The sequence below is a fragment of the Amblyomma maculatum genome, chromosome 6 (genome assembly GCF_055883805.1).
Source record: "Amblyomma maculatum isolate TAMU_Amacu chromosome 6, ASM5588380v1, whole genome shotgun sequence".
NCBI classification, from domain to species: domain Eukaryota; kingdom Metazoa; phylum Arthropoda; class Arachnida; order Ixodida; family Ixodidae; genus Amblyomma; species Amblyomma maculatum.
This window is the reverse complement of record NC_139349.1, coordinates 178,371,091-178,389,730: the sequence shown is the minus strand read 5'-3', so window position 1 is coordinate 178,389,730 and position 18,640 is coordinate 178,371,091.

Sequence of the window (18,640 nt, the reverse complement as noted above, 5' to 3'; positions counted from 1 at the left end):
CAAGGACGGTCTCCTAGCCCCCGTAGGGGAAACTAAAGGCAGCAACCTATGGAGGTGAGGTTGCTCAACGGTGAAAAGACGAAGATCCTCCGCCGCCGATGACCACTAACGACGACGCAACCATTTCATCGCCGCTCCACACGACGACATCGACGACAACACGACCAGAGTGCAAGCAGACACTGCAGCCCAGCGAAGTAACAACGGTATGCCCCGGCCATGACCTGAAGAAACGACGGAGCCGAGATCGGACACTAAGGCCCACGTGTAATGCAAGGTACTTCTCATCGATGGACCTGAAGAGCGCATATTGGCAAATTGAGGTCGACGAAAGAGATCGCGAGAAAACCGCATTCCTTACACCGGACGGCCTTTATGAGTTCAAGGTGATACCATTTGGCCTCTGCTCCGCACCAGCCACGTTTCAACGAGTAATGGACGCAGCCCGGGCAGGCTTGAAGTCGCAAATTTGTTTGGTATATTTGGACGACGTTGTCGTCTTCTCGTTAAACATTGAAGACCACCTGAAGCGACTACATACAGTGCTGGAAGCCATCAAGTCATCGGGACTAACGCTAAAAGCAGGGAAGTGTCACTTCGCCTACGAAGAACTCCGGTTCCTAGGTCACATCGTTAGCAAGGACGGTATTCGCCCATACCCGGAGAAAACAGCTACAATCGCACAATTCCCACCGCCTGCCGACAAGAAAGCTGTGCGCCGACTCCTTGGGCTGTGGGCTTATTATCGACGATTTGTCAAAAACTTTTCGCGGATCGCCGAACCGTTGACGCAGCTTACAAAGGCGGACGTACCTTTAAAATTGGAAGCGCAAAAAGGAGAAGTCTTCGACGAACTTAAGCGCCGCCTTCAATGCCCTCCTGTACTTGGCCACTTTGATGAAAACGCCGAGACCGAAATTCACACCGACGCGAGCAGTGTGGGCCTAGGAGCCGTTCTCGTCCAGAACAGTGCCAGACAGGAGAAAGTAATCGCCCACGCTATCAGGTCCCTCACAAAAGCCGAAGTCAATTACTCGACGACCGAGAAGGAGTGCCTTGCAATCATCTGGCCACTTCTAAGTTTCGTCCATACATATACAGCCGACCATTCAAGGTGGTAAGCGACCATCACGCGCTCTGCTGGCTGGCTAATTTGAAAGATCCTTCCGGTCGCCTTGCCAGATGGAGCCTACTACTCCAAGAATTTGACATGACTGTAGTCCATACGTCGGGCCGGAAGCATTCCGACGCAGACTGCTTATCCCGCGCTCCCGTCGATGCTCCCCCGAAGGCGACGACGACGACGCCTTTTTGGGACCGGTAAGCGCCAGCAGTTTCGCAGAACAACAGCGATCAGACCCTGAGCTGAAAGCGCTAGCCGATTACTTGGAAGGAAAGACCGCTTCCCTTCCTGGTGTGTTCAAGCGACATTTATCATCCTTCACGTTAAGCAATGGCCTCCTCGTGAAGAAGAACTTCGCACCCAATAAGACCGCGCAGCTTCTTGTACTGCCTAAAACCCTTCGGCAAGAAACTCTGCAGGCGTTGCACAATGAGCCCACAGCAGGCCACCTCGGATTTGCGCGCACGTTGCGTCGAATCCAGGAGAAGTATTACTGGCCGCGACTGCCTGCCGAAGTTGCCCACTACCAAAAGACGTGTCGTGAGTGCCAACGACGCAAGACGCCGCCGATCAGACCAGCAGGACTACTAAACCCGATTCCGCCCCCAATCCTGCCCATTCAACAAATTGGGATGGATCTCCTCAGCCCCTTTCCATCTTCGTCTATGGGTAACAAGTGAATCATCGTGGCCACTGACTACCTTACCCGTTACGCTGAAGCAAGAGCACTGCCAAATGGTACCGCGGCAGAAGTCGCCAAAGTTTTTGTCGAACAAATTCTCTTGCGACACGGCGCCCCAGAAGTGCTCATCACGGACAGGGGAACGGCGTTTACGGCACAATGAAGCAAGCCATCCTGGAATACAGTCACACACGCCATCGACGAACAACTGCGTACCATCCCCAGACCAATGGCCTTAAAAGCGCCTGAACAAAACGATCGCGGACATGATCGCTATGTACGTCGACGCTGAACACAAGACCTGGGACGCCCTCTTGCCCTACGTGATCTTCGCGTATAACACGGCAGTCCAGGAGACGACCAGAGCGACCCCGTTTAAGCTTGTGTACGGCAGGGAGCCCACGACGACGCTCGACGCAATGCTGCCGCACGTAACCAGCGAAGACAACCCTGACGTCGCCGCCTACCTGCTGCTTGCAGAGGAAGCCCGACGACTCGCACGGCTGCGTATTAAAGACCAACAGCGCACCGACAGCCGACGATACAATTTACGACGACGCCACGCAGAGTACAATCCATGAGACCAAGTGTGAGTTTGGACACCAATTCGCCGTCGCGGATTAAGTGAAAAGTTATTGCATCGATACTTTGGGCCATACAAAATCCTTCGCCGCGTCGGACCACTGGACTATGAAGTCATTCCCGACTGAACGTCAGCATCACAACGGCGACGCGCACGCCCAGAAATTGTACATGTTGTACGACTGAAGCCATATTACGCGAGTTAAAGAATCTGTGGTGTTTAAACTTTGCAGTGTTTATGCGTAAGTTTCTTTGTTTTGGAACATCGAGGCGATGTTTTTTAAAGGAGGGAGTAATGCCGCAAAACCTTCAAAACAGTATTTGTTGTTTTTTAACAGCCGCCGGCATACAGGCTTCTCACTCTGATTCTGGACCGCGTATAAGTTCCGTAATCTTTGTTAATTCTCGATGTCGCGAGTCACACCTTTATCAGTTTTGTTGTAGGGCAAGATGCACCGAGATCTGTCTCGAAGGTTCCGGCCACTCGGGTGTGTTTCCACAATGTTCCAGCCCGTGCTGGGGGGGAATTCTCTAACGCTCTCAATACAAAACCAGTCTCAAACCGCTCAACTTGCCCTGCTCCTATTGGTCGGCGGCCATATTGAAATTTTGTGTCATCACTGATCTCACCGGTGACTGCGGTTACGTCACAACAAGACTAAAGTGGTGACATTGCCCATGAGCTGAATATTGACTGAAATTGTGAGCGGCCGGGGTGGTGCAGTGGTAAGACGCCCGACTACTGTGCCGGAGTTCCCGGGTTCGAACCCGACCGCGGCGGCTGCGTTTCGATGGAGGCGAAACGAAGTGGCGTCGTGTGCTGTGCGATGTCAGCGCACGTTAAAGATCCCCAGGTGGTCGAAATTACTCCGTAGCCCTCCACTACGGCTCCTCTTTCTCTCTTTCCACTTTCATTCCCACCTTCCTCCCTTCCCTTACGGCGCGGTTCGGGTGTCCACAGAGCAAGTGTGACAGTTACTGCGCCTTTCCCTTCCTGTGAACCAATTTAAATTTAAACGAGGTAACCCCAAAACCAGTCAACTGAGTAGAGCGAAAATGGCGGCTGTGTTCCTTGCGTTGCTATAGCGTTGCGCTGGCTGTGTGACAGTTGTGTCGGTGCGATCCACGGCGTAGGAGGGAGGACGAAGACTCGTTTGACGTACCGGACTAGTTGTTCCGACTCTGTTCAACTCGGAAACCAGCAGAAAGTGGAGTTACTGTGCGGCGATTGCCGACGAACATCGATGAACGGGGGCTCACGCAGCTCACGGACGAGTGCGCAGCCACTGCGGCTGCATGCGCACCGCGTTTTTTTGCTATCGGGGGCTACCAGCTTGCGTCGGGAACGTAACATCGTTTGCAACGCATAGGCATCGATCAGCAGGTGCGTGCGCTGAAAGCGGAAGCCATCGGGCGGAACGCTGATTGTCGTCAAGGCGCCGCGGTGCGATATGGAAAGAAGTCGCTAGGCAAGGGGTTCTACGTTGTGAACATCACAGTAGTGAGTAAATTTTGGTTTTGACTGTGTTTGTTTGGCTACGAGTTCGAAACGTCGTTGTAAACTTGTATTGTGCCTATTTTATTACAGATCTGCGACGCGAACATACGCACTTTTTGACCCTCGCAACCCCGTGGGACCAAGGACTCCAAGCAACGCGCTCGTCTAGCGGTACTCCTGCGCGCCGAAAGGTGAACGAAGGCCTGCTAAACGCCTGCGGCTTTTTCTTGGGTAAGCTGTAAAAACCCCGCGTCGGTTATCGAACGATATTGATTATATGCATTAATATGTGCAATCGACCACTTGCTGTAAGTTGGCTTCTCTGCAAGTCTTGTTTTCTAACCAAAAGGACTCGTTCCCCCTCGCAATGTTAAGAAACGAACAGAGGAAAGATCTCTTTTCTTTCCAGCTGTTGTCTTCGAGATTACCCAGAGACACCTGACGAAAGTTCAATACCTATATATGCCTCAAAATACAGGACAAAGGGACTAGGGATTGTAGTGCCTTGCCCCCATTCGTCACGCTCCCTCCGTACACGACACGTTTGCTACTCGAAAGTGTGAGTACGCTGCAAAAAGCGCCTGCTTCTTTTTGTTTCAGCAAGAACTAGAAGAGTGTTGTGTGATAACGAGACCTTTTGGTTCCAATACGAGCCTTACAGAGAAACTGACTTGTATTCCGGCGAGTGATCGATTGTCTGAATTCGCTGAAGCTGCATGCATAAGACGGGCTAGTTATGCATATGAATGCTTGTAAAGTACAAATTTAGTGTTATGGCAGCAGCAACCAAATATTCAATGTTTGAAATCTCTTTACTGCCTAAGAAACCGTAGCGCTTGTGTTGTGCAGGTAATCTTAACACATTTTTGTTTATATCACTGTGAAGCGACTAGGCTATCCTTACAATTATGCTTGCTTGGACAGCCCTGTGACACGTTGCCAACATTCATGTGAATGTTTACCACCTCACTGTGGGCTAGTTGGTATGGATCTTTGATTGTATACTAGAACATGCAAAAGGCGGACTTAAGTGGATGTCATTGTTTGGTTATGCAGGAGACAGTGACTACCCACTGGGGTCATGGCTGCTTACACCAATGCCAAGTCATCCCAGACCCAACTTGCTGTCCCTTCTCTGCTATCACCTTGCAGCCTGGCACAGTTGGCTGTGGTCACTAGCTGTGTGGTAAACATGCTTAAACCGAAAAGCGTAGCGTTACAGCAACGTAATAAATAACCATGACGCTTATTGGAATCAGAAAATGGCACCAAGATGTTTTACTGCCACATATACTCAGTAGAAGCACTTATTTCTTGGCCGCTGTATTTCACTCGAGTGTTTTTATTGAGAAAGAGACATCATACATACCAACACACCTTGATGTACAATGACCATACAACATTGACATGTATATTGCAGAATAATTATCGGGCTCAAAGAAGCCGCTCCCTTTCAACATATTGAAGCTACCTATACAAATAGGTACTGTATGCATGGTGCAGTGTGCAAAACGCTTACATATCAGAGGTAAAAATGCCAGCTGGATGGTATACTACTAGAGATCTTGCTCGCAGCGCTAAATGCTGTAACAGCTGTAAGGAGAATGGTGTACAAATACTAGGCTGCAGTGCCCACAATGATTGCTGAATGATTACAAAATTCTAGTGAAAATAAAATAAGCATCACACATACATTGTTAAGGCAGTGTGTGAGCAGATGTTATGTACACCAATAAAACGTGTAAAACTGCAAGGGGACTGCTGAGCAGCTTGAAGACAGTAAAGGCAGCTAAAACATGAGCATTCAAAAATATTTTACACCATAAACATAGTAGAACGAGAGAAATAAGATGGATACTCAATACAAAACAGCACTAAACAAGGGTTGAGGAGGAACCGTGGTTTGCTAGCCAAAATCGAAATGTGGGCTTGGCTTGCAAACTGAGGCTCCCCTCAAGCCTTGTTCAGCGCTCTTTCATACACCATAAACATGTGATAAGCACCCCTTTACATATATGTCACCTACTTTTGACCTTGGAATTTATTCTCCAAGTCGTTTTCAACAAATAATCAGAAAAAGCATCTTTTGTGCAAACTGGCCTTTCAATTGAAATGGTTTGTACATAATGCACACAACATGGAAAGGTAATAGAATGAGAAATGTGTGTAAAACGAACATCTCTTTGAAACACTACACAGACTCCATGATGGCACTTCAAAACTAGCAGACATTCTTCGCCTTCAAGGTAATCTGCACACCTCACTGGTAGGCCCCTTGTTTATAATAAGACTAGGGAAATTAAGCAGATTCACCAGCTCGCCTCCGGCATCACGCATCAAGCTTGCGTCATGTGTTTGCCAAAAAAAAAGGGGGGGGGGATACCGTTCAACATGAACAGACACTGACAACGTTTCAACAATGTGCCACCAACAAACACAGCCTGCTGCGCGAAATACAACATACTGCACATCCCTGTCCAGACCTGGCTGAACAAGCTCGTCCTCTCCTCGGTCACTATATCAAATTTCTGAATAAAGTATTTTCTTTCTCTGAACACACCAAAGGAAGCATTAACATCACAGTTTGTGTACCTTATAGACACTAAACAATCAACATCAAAACATCAGCGGAATATCGGGAATGGAGCCCGATGTGGCCGAAGTCAACTGGCTGCGAAGCACAGGAGTGACTGTCACCGTGGCTTGCATGAGGAGTCCGTGGTGAAGGGTCGTGTGTCGGATCTCGTTTCCCGCACTGCAATTGCTAACTCTTGCATAGTAGCTGCCACCTGCCTTACTGCAAGTGCAAACGTTCCTCTGTCGGCAGACACAGTAGCGTAACCTTCATGATATTCTTGTATTTTCTTTTAAACAAACAGAACAGCAGACCACATACCTCCCACTCGTCGCTCTTGCCATCGATAGTAAACACTGTTTGACAACGCTGACACTCTTCAGTAAGCTGATGACTTAGTCGATTTTCATGCCCAACGCTTTCACCACGCTGATCACTGCAGGTTCGTAGCCTTCATTGTTTTCAATCGGATTTTTCCAGCTGCTCACGACATCCGCACAGGACCTCGATTTCAGGCGACGCACGGAAAATAGCAACTAGCCGAGGAATCAGCTGTTTTCTAGCAAGCCGCCATGTGCACTCTTTGACGCCATCAGCGTGCCCTCGCGGAGGCGAAACGTTACTGAGGAGCGAATTTAATTGCAATTCCCAAAACACATCTCCTTATGCTTGATGTAGTTAATTGTAAATGCAGTTCCTCAGCAGAATAAATATTTATTAATTTTATTTTCTGCGCATTAACTGCGCCGTTTCATAAAAACTTAGGAGACGGTCCCTCGTCGGCCTCGGCTAGCGTGGCGACAAATGTGTAGCAGCAGGCACGACCGCGGAAAGGGGCCCTCAGGGGCGGAGTCATGCTACGAGTCACTGGCAATTGGTCGATTCCGTAATCCGTCACGATTGACGTCTTAAGCTCACGTGAAAGCCGCGTCAATTTGACGTCACGCTCTACAACTTGAGAGCGAAACTGAGAGCGTTACAGAATTCTCCCCCTGGTAGCTGTTTGCGACGTTATCTAGATTGTTCTGTGCAGCCTTTAAATTGAGCGTTGACGAGTGTGACGAGCATTCTTTGTCCGACGACCGACGAGCACATTTGTTGCTATCGCCGCCGCCGAGTTGCTTAGTTCTTTTGCGGGCGCAAGTCAGCCCAATAAAGAGTTTCTTCAGTGCAATCATCGACCCTTCATTTGTGTCGTCGACCTTGTCGCCCCTACGTGACAATATTGCTCACTGCTGAAACATAATTACCGAATGTTGACAGGGATTTCCCGCCAAAATAGTTTCAGCTGTGTCTTACACCACATGTACGCGATTTCGGCATTGGTTCAACTCGCCGTCATCTCAGTGTGTCCGTAGTTCGTTACGCTTGGCGAAACTCAGCGGCATGCTTTAAAAAAATTAGTAACTAGGTGGCGGACAGGAACAATTTAGGAACAGTCTGTGTATGGTTTCTTTGCAGCGTTGACTGGTTTGCGAGCTGCCGGTAAACTTCAGAAGTGCGGCAGCAGTTGTCTTCCATGTATTTTCAACTTCAGCTGCAGATAAGAATTAACTAGACGGCGGAAGCTGCAGTCTGTGTGTCTTTGCACCTTTGACTGACTTGTGAGCTACCGGTAAACTTGGGAAGAGTTGTAGCAGTTATTTTTTAATATCTTGCACTGAGACGGTGCCGTTTTCAGCTGTCATAGTGTGTCATCATACGCACACGATTTCGGCGTCGGTTTAACTCGCCTTCACCTCCTTGAGTCCATCAGCCGTTGATAAAACTGTGCAACATGCTTGAAAAAAATTTAACTAGGCGGTGGAAGCTGCAATCTGTGTGGCGTCTTTGCAGGTTTCACTGAATTTTAAGCTACCGTTAAACTTGAGAAGCGTGGTAGAAGTGTTTTTTTTTTAATATTTTGCGCTGAAACGGCTCCGATTTGAACTGTCAGTGTGTGACACCATTCGTACGCGATGTCTGCGTTGGTTGAGCTCGCCTTCACCTCCGTGCTTCTATCAGCAGCCGGCCAAAGGGCGCAACATGCTTGAAAAAAAAAATTAACTAGCTGGCGGAGGAGAACAATTTAGCAGCAGTCCACGTGGCAGCAAAACACACGGCGATATGTGCCGCGCGGGCGCCGCCCGCACCGCTGGAAAGGAGGAAGCTGCACGCCCAGCAAAAAAAAAAAAAAGCGCGCGCGAGCACGTGATGGCGCTTGGCCAATGAGAGGGTCGAACGACGAAGGGGAGCGCCGAAGAGGAGGCGGGCGGCAAACTTCACATATTGGCGCTACTTTTAGTTTACTGAGGGGCTTTACTCTTCAGCTATGATGATGTCACGGGTGCGTTTAAGGCCACATTTTTAGGTGCACCTTCTCCATTTACTACTGCCAAGATGGCCACTCCATGCTGTCCGCATGATGCGTCTACACAAGCGACTTCCTCCAATGCTTTGTGTGCTTCAATGAGCTCCTGCCATGTATTATGAATTCGCATTTTCTCCAGCTTCTCTGTTGACGTGGAGAAAGGGAGACCTAGTGCGCGTTTGGCGCATTTTCGAATTATGACGTCGATTTCGTGTTCTGTCTTTTTGAGCTTAGTATATGCATTGTATGTATCGGTTGTCGTGACGCTGGGACTAAGTCGACCCGGCCTTCACTTGGTAGCGTGCAGAGACTCGGGGTTGAAGAAGGACTGAATCTTCGAAGTTGGTGAAATATGTACAAGCAGGTTTAATGGCACTTTGAGAAAACTTATTTACATGATTATTTACATGAAAAAGAAGGGTACATCAGCAAAATGGCAAGCGTTAAGAGTTCATAGCGAGAAGCTTCTGGATGAGCCGTTTACCCAGGGCTCAGAGCGACATTTCGTGCTCTGCAGCGTCCTTAAAACCCCCTATGTCCAGCCCCTCTCTGAAGATGCTGACCAACCAAATCCAGGGCACGCCCCTCAGATATCGGCATCCAATCGAACACATCACTGCACTGATGGTCTGAAGCACTGACTGGCCCGGCATTGTTTCGTTGGGCCTGGTCACTTGTTGGCGGGAAAAGCTTGGGAACGGCGAGGAGGTAAATTTCTATTCTTCAGCCAAGAATCGATAGGCTGGTTCCGGCAAGTGGATTTACTTCTCAGAAACCCAAGTGCACGTGCGCGCCGCATACGGCTCCCAGCATTGTCCCTTTCCAAATTTTGCAAATCTTTCCTGCATTCCCAGGAAATCCTCTAATGGCCGTAATCACCTTGCTCCTTTCTTGTCCTGTACGTCAGCGGACGTGTCACTCTGTCGTCTCCTTTGGACAGTAGGCATTCCTCACTGGACGATAGCACTTCTCGACGGGAAGGTGAAGAATTGAACGAAAGCACTTCCGGCTATTTCCCGCAGGGGGACATTTCTTTGTGTTTTTCTAGACGTTCTCTTGACAGGGTCAATTTGGCATTTGCAGGGTGTCCACAAAGCAAAACAGGCTTACAAAACAGGATTCCTGGAAACAGGCTCACTTAGAGCCATTGTACCAACACCACATATCCACAGCACTTATCCATGCCCACGGGCGAACAATAGAGCGCGCAAGTGCGGATGATGCACGGTCGTAACAGCCTCCTCCCCCGCCAGAAGAGTCTCGGAGGGCAGCAGTCGCAGCTGCTGCATGAAGAGACGACTTAATGGCCTGCACATGAACGCTTGAAGCTCGCTGTTGCTTGTCGCGTTGTCTTGATTGTCGTAGGCCAAATTGCTCGAGCTGTCTGAAACTCAACCACATGTCCAAGCAAGCACTCGGCTCCCGTCTGAAGAGACCAGGTTAAAAGAAAACTGCCATTGTTGTTCGAGAAAAGCCCACTCTCAAGACGTTCAGGACCCACGTATGCCTCGAAATCCAAACGTGCTGCTTTACATAGTCACATATATTCAAGCGCACGAAACAAAAAAAAAATAACCTGAGTATCAATTTGGATACATAGCGAAGAACACCTCGGACCGCTTAGAAACAGCGGCTAAGCGCGTCCGCATTCCCATTTAATTTCCCCTTTTTGTATCTTATTTCAAAATTGTACTGCTGTAAAATCAAGCTCCACCTAAGAAGGCGACTGTTCTTCGATGTCGCAGTTTGCAGCCAAGCCAGGGGACAATGGTCCATCTCTACGGTGAATTTGGCCCCTCCAAGATAGCACTGCAACTTTTGAATGGCCCATACAATGCAAGCGCACTCTTTCTCTGACGCGCAATAAGCCCTCTCTCTAGAACTCAGTTTTCTGCTCAGGTAGAGCACGGGGTGCTCATTACCGTCGTCATCTCTCTGGCAGAGAACAGCACCTAACCCTCGATCACTGGCATCACACTGGACCGTGAATTCTCGGCCATAGTCTGGAGCTCGCAATACCGGACGGCTAATCAGCACAGCCTTCAGGTTTACGAAGGAGGCTTCCTTTTGTTCGTCCCAGACTACATTTGTCGGTTCTGTCTTGCGGAGAGCGTCGGTCAGAGGGCTGGCCAAAGCTGAATAGTTAGGGATGTAGTGATTGTAGTACCCAGTCAGACCCAGGAATGCTCGAATTTCCGTCTTCGTGCTCGGCCGCGGGTAGTCTGCTACCGCAGAAATCTTAATCTCGCTGGGTTTCCTGAAACCTTGACCTACATTGTGACCCAAGTAGTCCACGGTCGCCCTTGCCAGGCAACATTTCTCGGCTTTTACGGTTAGTCCAGCTTGACGCAAAAGGCTCAGTACAGCTCTTAGATGTACCATATGGTCCGCCCATGAGTCGGAAAAAACCGCAATGTCGTCTAAATAAGGCACCGCGAATGTTTCACACCCCTTTAAAACCCTATCCATGAGTCGGGAAAAACAAAATGGAGCATTTTTGAGCCCGAAACTCATCATTGTTGGCTGGTAGCTGCCCGTCGGAGTGACGAAAGCCGCGTATCTGCTGGCGCGTTCAGTGAGCGGTACTTGCCAGTATCCTCGAGTAAGGTCCAGCGTAGTCACATATGCCGCTCTACTGACCTGTTCTACTCTCTCCTCAATATTCGGAATAGGATACACTTGATCCCTGGTGAGAGAATTTAGCTTTCGGTAGTCTACCACAGGCCTAGGGTCTTTACCTGGAGCTTCTACTAAGATCATAGGCGAAGCATAATCGCTTTCCGAGAGTTTTATTACTCCCAAATCCAGCATGCGAGTTACTTCCCTATCCAGAATTTCTCTTTTTCCCTCTCAAGTTCACGCGCCTTTTCCTCTTTTTCCCGCTCTTTCTGCTGTCTGAGCTGTTCCTTTTTTTGACCGATGAGGTTCCATGCTTCACTGAGCTCCTCATCATCGGTTCCCAGATCAGTGATTGCCTTTATAATCAAGGGTTTTCGTGCCAAACCACTTGTATCAATTCCCAATTCCTCACACAATTGCAACAGTTCCGGTTTCTGCAGCTTTTGTAGGTCCATGATCGCTCCGAGTGTCGGCTACTTCCAAAACAACAGTGCAAACTACCAAACCTAAAGGCGTTTCAACACTTTTTACCAGTTCTAAAATCTAACCCTGTTCTAGAACCTGGTCCACATCAGAAGAAAAGCCAAGCACTCACCCACACATGCGATCGATGTTCCGAGCTGCTCTCTTGTTGGCCGATTGTTGCTCCTGCTTGTTGCTTGAGATGCCACCTCCGATCACACGATATTGTGGCTTCTAGCTTCAGATCCACCTCCAATCACCAGATGTTGTGGCTTGTAGATTCAGATCCCAACGCTGGTCACCAGTTGTCGTGACGCTGGGACTAAGTCGACCCGGCCTTCACTTGGTAGCGTGCAGAGACTCGGGGTTGAAGAAGGACTGAATCTTCGAAGTTGGTGAAATATGTACAAGCAGGTTTAATGGCACTTTGAGAAAACTTATTTACATGATTATTTACATGAAAAAGAAGGGTACATCAGCAAAATGGCAAGCGTTAAGAGTTCATAGCGAGAAGCTTCTGGATGAGCCGTTTACCCAGGGCTCAGAGCGACATTTCGTGCTCTGCAGCGTCCTTAAAACCCCCTATGTCCAGCCCCTCTCTGAAGATACTGACCAACCAAATCCAGGGCACGCCCCTCAGATATCGGCATCCAATCGAACACATCACTGCACTGATGGTCTGAAGCACTGACTGGCCCGGCATTGTTTCGTTGGGCCTGGTCACTTGTTGGCGGGAAAAGCTTGGGAACGGCGAGGAGGTACATTTCTATTCTTCAGCCAAGAATCGATAGGCTGGTTCCGGCAAGTGGATTTACTTCTCAGAAACCCAAGTGCACGTGCGCGCCGCATACGGCTCCCAGCATTGTCCCTTTCCAAATTTTGCAAATCTTTCCTGCATTCCCAGGAAATCCTCTAATGGCCGTAATCACCTTGCTCCTTTCTTGTCCTGTACGTCAGCGGACGTGTCACTCTGTTGTCTCCTTTGGACAGTAGGCATTCCTCACTGGACGATAGCACTTCTCGACGGGAAGGTGAAGAATTGAACGAAAGCACTTCCGGCTATTTCCCGCAGGGGGACATTTCTTTGTGTTTTTCTAGACGTTCTCTTGACAGGGTCAATTTGGCATTTGCAGGGTGTCCACAAAGCAAAACAGGCTTACAAAACAGGATTCCTGGAAACAGGCTCACTTAGAGCCATTGTACCAACACCACATATCCACAGCACTTATCCATGCCCACGGGCGAACAATAGAGCGCGCAAGTGCGGATGATGCATGGTCGTAACACGGTCAACAACGTTTATTTCAACCAGATTGGAGCCCCTCTAACCCCCACCTTCGGCATGCAGGCCTAGTGGAAGGCGGCCGGGACCTCCGCGATTAGAGGCAGGCAACGAGATCTTGGTTCCTTGCGGCCTCTTCCGCCAAGCGGATGGCTTGCTTCTGAAGACTTGAGACCTCTCTCCGCTGAAGGGTTTCCCATGCTTCTCTACTAACTATTTTTGTCTTAGCGCCTGGGGAGCTAGAGCATTTCCTATGTACGTAGTTGAAGGTTCCTTTCTCAGCACATTGCTTACATTTATCGTCTTGTCGCATATTGTTCTGGACGTGGTAGACCCAGACCGGGTGGATGTAATTTCCTGCCTCTAGACGCCGTCATCGATCGCCTTTTTGTTGCTCAGACGCTTATCCGGTGGTGGCACCGGATTTCTGCTTGGTGTATTGTTTTCGACTATTTCTGTGTAATTTAATAGACGCTGGTCCATGTTTTTGCAATCGGGCGGCAGCATGGTTACATGGAAGTAGAGAGCTCGGGCTAACTCGTGAGCCGCCTCGTTACCAGGAACATACGCGTGCGCTGGAACCAGCTGCCTTTCTACTAAGCTGTTTTCAGGTCAGGAATCTCACAGCTTCCGGTGCGGTCTTGCCATCTTCATAATTGTAGGTGGGTATATTCACTGATTATGAATTTTGCTACGCCACACAAATCCTAGGCATATTCAGGAGAATAAAATTGAAGGGCCAAGGCTTAAAAGAAAGGAGCTGTGAAATGTGGACATAATAGTCTGGTCGAACGTCTAGTGCTGCCAGTAGTTCGAGCACAGCAGGATAGAATTGCCAGCCACACGGCACAGGTTCAGCACCAGAGATGGGCGCCGGAGACAAGCGATGGTGATGGCGATGCCGCACCGTTGTCTGTTCTTCTTCTTCCTTGCAATTCGCCCGCATGAAGAAGTCACCATCCTGGCGACTCACGGGGAAGAGACGACCAGATGGTTGTAACACGGCTTGAGGCGGCAACATGGAGAACCTCGCGGCCGCGACGGCGGTGGTCGGAAGAAGGCGTGACTAGTTCGATGACGTAGTTCACAGGGGATGTGTGAGGAAGACGCGATAAGGTCCATGGTATTTGGTTTCAAGTTTGCTGGTGGCAGGAACGCAGCCAAACGAAGCTGTCGGCAGAGAACGCCGGAACAGGGGTGTCGCTATCATGCTGATCGTTGCGACAGCCTTGAGAGTTGAAGGTAAACGTGCGAGTTAGCTGACGGCATTCCTCGGCCTTCTGTACAATATCTAACAAAGCAGTGTACTCATAGGCATCTATGGTAAGGCAAAATTGCGTTCAGAATACCAGATGGTTCACGGCCGTATAAGAGAAAGAAGGGCGAAAACCCAGTTGTTGCTTGGGTGGCAGTGTTGCACACGAGGGGTACAAATGGCAGTGCCTGGTCGCAGTTCGAGCTCCCAGAGTCAGATGTATTATACATTCCGAGCATGTCCCCAAGCGTACAGTGACAACGCGGGTACAATGACGACGCGAGCAGTGCAGACAGCTGTCGGCTGTATACTGTGAGCGGATGCGGTACTAAGCGATAGTCCCACGAGAGGCGCAGTCACCTTTCGGAGGGAGCGGCAGAGGTTTTGGCTGATAACTGACACAGCGACACAAGTGTCGACGAGCTCGAGAGTAGGAACACCTTCAATGGTGACAGCAATAACATTCACGGGATTGCGCGAGGACTTTGAAATTCTTTCCAATACGCAGTTCGTGCCTCGCGAGCTGCGGCGGTTAGTTTTCCGGCTGGGTAGCGGGTCGTGTGCGCATTGGCGAAATGGAGCGGCGACGTGATGATGGCGAACGACGAGGGAGGAAGTCCGGAGGATCAGGGGGTGCTGTTGGAGGACCCGATGGGACTGGGAACTAGGGGGCCAAATTAGTTGGCGCAGGCCATGCACCAAAGATCGTTAAGCGGCGCAGGCAGTAACGTGTAATGTGCCCAGGGAGGGATCCCGCAGTGATAGCAAATAGGCCTATTGTCTACAGTTCGCAATGAAGACGACCTCTGAAACAAAGGGGGAGCGAAAACTGTTGGTGCCGAACGCATAGGGGGCGAAGCATAGGCATGCGCTGGCGCAGGAGGTGGACTTGAAACGACTGCGGCATACGTGCAAAGCGGTACCTGAGCAGGAGTAGGCGCGAATCCTGTAGCGTAGCTCAGTGGCGCAACGCCGGAAGATGGAATTGTGGGCGCAGACAACGGCATTGAGGGTGCGGCTGGAACTGATTAAGGACCTGAATTAGGGACAACTTCAGAGACATGTCGTTGGATTGCATGGGGAATATCCGGCGCAAGGCCAGTTTTTTGAAGACTGCTGAACATATGGCTGCAGGAACAGTTGTCAGGCCACCTCCTGACGTACAAAAGCCTTGATGTCTTCGGAGAGGCTAGATGACTCCCTCTCCGCGGCTAGTCCAGCGAGCGAAGCGTGAGGCGTACGAATCAAAACACGCTCCTTGCGGAGCTCGTCATAGCGTTGACAGAGGTCGTAGATTTCCTTGACCGTAGTGGAGCCTTTGGCGATGAGCATATCGAAGACGCCGTCATTGATTCCTATGAGGAGATGACGTTTCTTAACGGCCTCGGTCATGGGCGGGTCAACGCGGCGACACAAACCAACGATGTCGTCAATGTAACTGGTGAACGTTTCACCGGTCAGCTGCACTCGCGACCGAAGACACTGTTCCGCGCGGAGTTTGCGGACGGCAGGGCGGCCAAAGACCTCAGAAAATTTGGTGTTGAAATTAGCCCACGTGGTAACGTCCGACTCATGGTTTCGAAACCAAGCTACGTCGCTCAAGTAAAAGATGACATTGTTGAGCTTACGATTGTCGTCCCAGTTTTTGTGACGTCTGACCCGTTCGTAAGATGACAGCCAGTCGTCGACGTCGTCATCGCTGCTTCCACTGAAGTTAGCGGGGACCCGTTGACGAAGGCACCTGTGCAGGTGACGGGCAGAGCTAGGTGCAATGAGGTCGGCTCCGTAATTGGGGCAGTCAACGTTCTGCTGCGAAGTTTCAGGGCGAGATGGGAACAGTGAACCTTAGATTGACCTCCACCAAGTGAAATGTGGATTTAATAGACAGGTAGAACTTCTAGCGCTGCCAGTAATTCAGGCACAGCAGGATAGAATTGCCAGCCGCAGGGCACAACTGCAGCGCGAAGGATGGGCGCCGAAGACAAGCGATAGTCATGGCGATGCCACAGCGTTGTGTGTTCTTCGTCTTCCTTACAGCTGGATCACCCTTATGCAGCAAATGTCATAAGTCGGATAAGCTACTCTGCGCCAAATTTAAAACCTTAGAGAATAATTTCTGCTATATAATCTGCTACCAGTCCCAAATGTTCTCTTTCCGTATTCTCCTCGAAGCAACTGCGCGAAGCATGACTTCAAGAACTAAGCGAACTTTCGTCCAGGTTACATGCAAGCAAGTGCGTGTACTTATTCGCTGGCTGCGATATGAACAGCATTTCCGTCGAAAATAGAGAAGCCGTGCATAATAGGTGTGTGTGCCACCAACGAGCGACAGAACGCTGCAAGCAGCCATTTGCGCGAAGTTTTTTGGCTGCGCAGGGCGCGTAATATCTGGTTGCTAATTCATTGCAGCGCGCTGCAATGGATTAGTAACCAGATATTATGCGCCCGACCCTGTACATATATTTTTGACAGCGTCTCTTCTTCGTGCAGGAAGCCATATTCGCTCAGTTTTTGGATTTTGTCACGAGTTAAGGGCAGTGTTTTGTTTTCAGATGTACAGACAATGTTCTGAAAACTGTCTGTGAGGTCTGTGCTAGCAAATTTTACAGTGGTGCGGACATTACGTGCGTGATGCCGCTTGAATACTAGGCTATAATTTAGTAATAATGAACTCACCGTTATAGAATGGTTAATATTATATTGTCACGTAGTGGTGACGAGGTCGACGACACAAATGAGGGGTCGATGATTGCACTAAAGAAACTCTTTATTTGGGCTGACTTGCGCCCGCAAAAGAACTAAGCAACTCGGCGGCGGCGATAGAAACAAACGTGCCCGTCGATCGTCGAACAAAGAATGCCCGTAACACTCGGCAACGCTCAATTTAAAGGCTGCACAGAACAATCTAGATAACGTCGCAAACAGCTACCAGCACGGGCTGGAACATTATGGAAAGACACCCGAGTGGCCGGAACCTTCGAGACAGATCTCGGTGCATCTTTCGCTACAACAAAACTGATAAAGGTGTGACTTGCGACATCGAGCATTAACAAACAAAGATTACGGAACTGATACGCGGTCCAGAATCAGAGTGATAAGCCTGTATGCCGGCGGCTGTTAAAAAACAACAACTACTGTTTGAAGGTTTCGCGGCATTACTCCCCCCTTAAAAAAACATCGCCTCGATGTTCCAAAACAAAGAAACTTAAACATAAACACTGCTAAGTTTAAACACCACAGATTCTTTAACGCGCGTAATATGGCTTCAGTCGCACAACATGTACAATTTCTGGGCGTGCGCGTCGCCGTTGTGATGCTGACGTTCCGTCGGGAATGACTTCATAGTCCAGTGGTCCGACGCGGCGAAGGATTTTGTATGGCCCAAAGTATCGAGGCAACAACTTTTCACTTAATCCGCGACGGCGAATTGGTGTCCAAACCCACACTTGGTCTCCTGGATTGTACTCTGCGTGGCGTCATCGTAAATTGTATCGTCGACTGTCGGTGCGCTGTTGGTCTTTAATACTCAGCCGTGCGAGTCGTCGGGCTTCCTCTGCACGCTGCAGGTAGGCGGCGACGTCAAGGTTGTCTTCGCTGGTTACGTGCGGCAGCATTGCGTCGAGCGTCGTCGTGGGCTCCCTGCCGTACACAAGCTTAAACGGGGTCGCTCTGGTCGTCTCCTGGACTGCCGTGTTATACGCGAAGATCACGTACGGCAAGATGGTGTCCCAGGTCTTGTGTTCAGCGTCGACGTACATAGCGATCATGTCCGCGATCGTTTTGTTCAGGCGCTCTGTGAGGCCATTGGTCTGGGGATGGTACGCAGTTGTTCGTCGATGGCTTGTGTTACTGTATTCCAGGATGGCTTGCGTCAACTCTGCTGTAAACGCCGTTCCCCTGTCCGTGATGAGCACTTCTGGGGCGCCGTGTCGCAAGAGAATTTGTTCGACAAAAAATTTGGCGACTTCTGCCGCGGTACCATTTGGTAGTGCTCTTGCTTCGGCGTAATGGGTAAGGTAGTCAGTGGCCACGATGATCCACTTGTTACCCATAGACGAAGATGGAAAGGGGCCGAGGAGATCCATCCCAATTTGCTGAAAGGGCAGGATTGGGGGCGGAATCGGGTTTAGTAGTCCTGCTGGTCTGATCGGTCGCGTCTTGCGTCGTTGGCACTCACGACACGTCTTCACGTAGTGGGCAACTTCGGCAGGC